The sequence below is a fragment of the Ornithodoros turicata genome, chromosome 4 (genome assembly GCF_037126465.1).
Source record: "Ornithodoros turicata isolate Travis chromosome 4, ASM3712646v1, whole genome shotgun sequence".
Classification (NCBI taxonomy): domain Eukaryota; kingdom Metazoa; phylum Arthropoda; class Arachnida; order Ixodida; family Argasidae; genus Ornithodoros; species Ornithodoros turicata.
This window is the reverse complement of record NC_088204.1, coordinates 24,592,383-24,595,593: the sequence shown is the minus strand read 5'-3', so window position 1 is coordinate 24,595,593 and position 3,211 is coordinate 24,592,383. Positions and strand designations below refer to the sequence as shown.

The 3,211-nt window shown below is 49.8% G+C and overlaps 1 non-coding gene across 1 annotated transcript; it reads left to right on the top strand.

Moving 5' to 3' along the window:
* The first annotated feature begins 2,815 nt into the window (after positions 1–2,815).
* LOC135393582 (U1 spliceosomal RNA) lies at positions 2,816–2,979 on the top strand. Its single transcript, XR_010422682.1, has one exon. It is a non-coding gene; the product is annotated as a U1 spliceosomal RNA (small nuclear RNA).
* The last annotated feature ends 232 nt before the right edge of the window (positions 2,980–3,211 follow it).

Sequence of the window (3,211 nt, the reverse complement as noted above, 5' to 3'; positions counted from 1 at the left end):
TGAAATTGTGCAGGAGGAGTGCCCGGGGGATGGAAAGTGTGATTGTTTTAGAAAACACGTTTATGTCTGAATACGCTCCTAAATAATTTTGTAACTGAAGTCAACTAAATAAATGAAGATTCCACATTCTTATGTACGCAGTCTATTCACTGTTGCCATGGTTTAAGCTGCCACCTGGCAATGTGTTCACCCCATACTTATGCTGCTCTATATGGCAAGCATTCGCATTGCAGGACAAGCAGGCCTGCTAAATGTTTCTCAGTTTTCTTGTGAGTCTCCAAAACTTCCTCTGCCCCAGTGCGGCTGTCATATTGACGCCTTCATGAAATGCCATGCACACACTAATCTGAGAAGACAGGCATATAATTATTGACTCAATTGACTGTACACTGTGAATGCACGTGACGAAGCATGAGGAGGTACAGTATGCTTGTGGTTCTGTGCGTGGTTCTACTCTGAATGCCCCTGCTCAAACATGAGTCCTTCCTTGACCATGAGGCGGATGCCTGAGGCTGCTGAGCAGGCTCTACATAGATATCATTCGCAGTCGCTTTTTCTGAAGGTAAGTACACATGGGAGAAAACGTAGCCCCTGAAAGAGGCATCGTTGGACATGGTCGATGGGATGTGCCTGGATTGGTGAGTTCTTGTGCTGAGTCAGAGCTGAGCACAGCATTCTCAGCGAATTAATTAACACAAGTTTGTGGTGAGGGTGTTTGGTGCACTCATCCCCCCTCACACACATACCAATATCGAAACTGCCAGGAATATCATGGACAGCAGTTCGGTCAATGGCCCCAACCACTCTTTCCTCCAGTATCGTCACCGGTACTAGCCGCGCTGCGGTCTACACTTGCTCCTGACGTTTGAAATTAATATACTTGTGAATGTTATGAAATTTCATAGCCGTCCTTTCCTTTCCTCTCTGTAATATCCACCCTAACAACTATTGTAATTCCCAATGAACCCTCCCATTGTGCTGTTCCTGCGAACGTCCACATCGTATACTTCTCTTTTGCTCGAACTTTTAAAGTCTGTCCACTTCTACTTCTGCAAAGTTCCGTGTAATTCCCTAAACCGCGAAGAGGGCTGCAGTGATGTGCTTAGGGACCTTTTGCTTGTCTTTAGCTCCTGCTGCTCCATCTCCACTGGCGTCGATAGCGTTTTTGTTTGTTTTGTACCCTTCCACGAGGGTCTCTATCTCGCTCTCCGTAAAATTCGGCCGGTGGACACGCTTTGAGGCCCGATGAGTGACTTCTATATCAACTTCAGAACACACTTCTGAAAATACCGAGCGATTTTGTTGACAAACACCGTGGCATGTGGCATAGGATACAACGGGCCCCATTGGTTGAGCTGACGTCGTTGCTATAACAATAACATAACCTCGGGCCCAATCGCTCATTAATCCCACGGTCACATTTCAGGAAGCACGTCAGCTGCTCTTTCTTGCTCGTTCTGCCCATCGTGAAACTCCCTCTCCTTTACGATCCTTTCGTGAATACTGAACCCCGCGATTTGCGACGATGTCTTACGACGGTTGTAGACTACGACATCGTAGCGAATCTTACGAACTTGTTTGTGAATCCGACCCCAGAGGCGGATATAGCAGTAGAACAACAACATTCCCGGTGTGCGCAGCAGCAGCGTCAGCCGGGGTAAACCATAACAGAAGCAGACGACGAAGCAGTCTCCCTCAAAGTTCCCATGCCGCATTGCTTGTTGGCGCGCACCTCTTTGTAACATCGTCTATTGAATTGTCGAGTGTTGTGCAAAGGATTGTACTTCCATTGAGTCGAATGCTGAATAAATATTGGTTATTTGAGTATATTTACACGTAAGGTGTGTCAGCCTAGTGCGGCTGACATGCTGCACGTGCTGCAGGGTAGGACTGCGAATAATTTCCACCACCTGGGGTTCTTGTCACGCGCTGTGGAGATCTCCGACACACGGTGCTGCAAGCGATGTTTACCTCCCCACATTGCTACCGTCCACGGCCGGGATCTTGAACTCAGCGAGCCAAAGGAACTTGCACCGGTGGTGGTGGTGATGCTAGTGAAAGAGCTCGGCCGTTGAAGGGCAACGTCACGACTAACCCTCTGGGAGGGGGGGGGGAATGTGCGTCACGTGCCGACTTCTGAGGGAACCGTCTGATAACGTCTGAGGACACCGCGGAAAAATCCCAGACGGCACCGGGATTCGAACCCGGGTACCTCCGGGTCTCGACTTGACATGGCCAGCATGCTGACCACTGAGCCTCGCGAGCTGTGGTGCTGGTGAAAGGGCTCGCCGTTGTCGGCCTCACAGAGGTGGGCAACGTCACGACTGGCGCCCTAGTGGAATATGCGTCCTAGGCCGACTTCTAAGGGAACTGTGCCGACATATGTCTGAAAGTGTCTGAGGAAAACCAAGGAAAAACCCCAGAGAGCCCATCCGGCACCGGGATTCGAGCCCGGGTACCTCCCAGTCTCGACGTGACATGGCCAGCACGCTAACCACTGAGCCGCGGGAGCTGGTGGGACTTGCACCGTTTGGACAAGTTCACAGAGTACAGCCCAACCGAAGACAGCTAATATTTCTTGACGGGCTGTCGTCTACCATTGAGGATGCCGTAATTGCCGTTACAGCATTACGCTCCTGAAAATTCGCAAATTTAAATAAGAAACGTATCAACTACAAAAAGTGCCATCGTTGCACGTAGAATTATTAAGAATGCGCATTTCAAAAATGTGGTTCTTCCCCCTGTAGCTGTACCATACACCTTTCGATTTGCATACAGATGTCTGTTGGGGGCAGCTCGTGATACAAGCGCCTGCATACTTACCTGGTGTCGGGTAGCCTATGATCAATGAGGTAGGCTCCCCGGGTGGAGATCAAGGCATTGCACTTTGCCTTGGTTGAATCCCGCCACTTCCCCAAATCGGGGTAGATGGGACATGCAATTTTTGGTAGTGGGGGCTTGCGTACGCGCTCGCCCCCATTTCTGTCGAAGTAGAAAAGCAGATTATCGGATCACGACCCTGCTGCTGTGGGTAGACAGGGGGGTTTCGGGAACCTGAGCGTAACCGAAAATGCTCACCGTCCGTAAACCGAGTCGTAAAAAATATACCGGTTTTCGTATAGCTGTTCAGCAACGGATAACAAATACATTCTGTATACACACACAAACTTCGCATGCGTGCAGTAGGAGCAGCTGCATTGGACTTCGCACT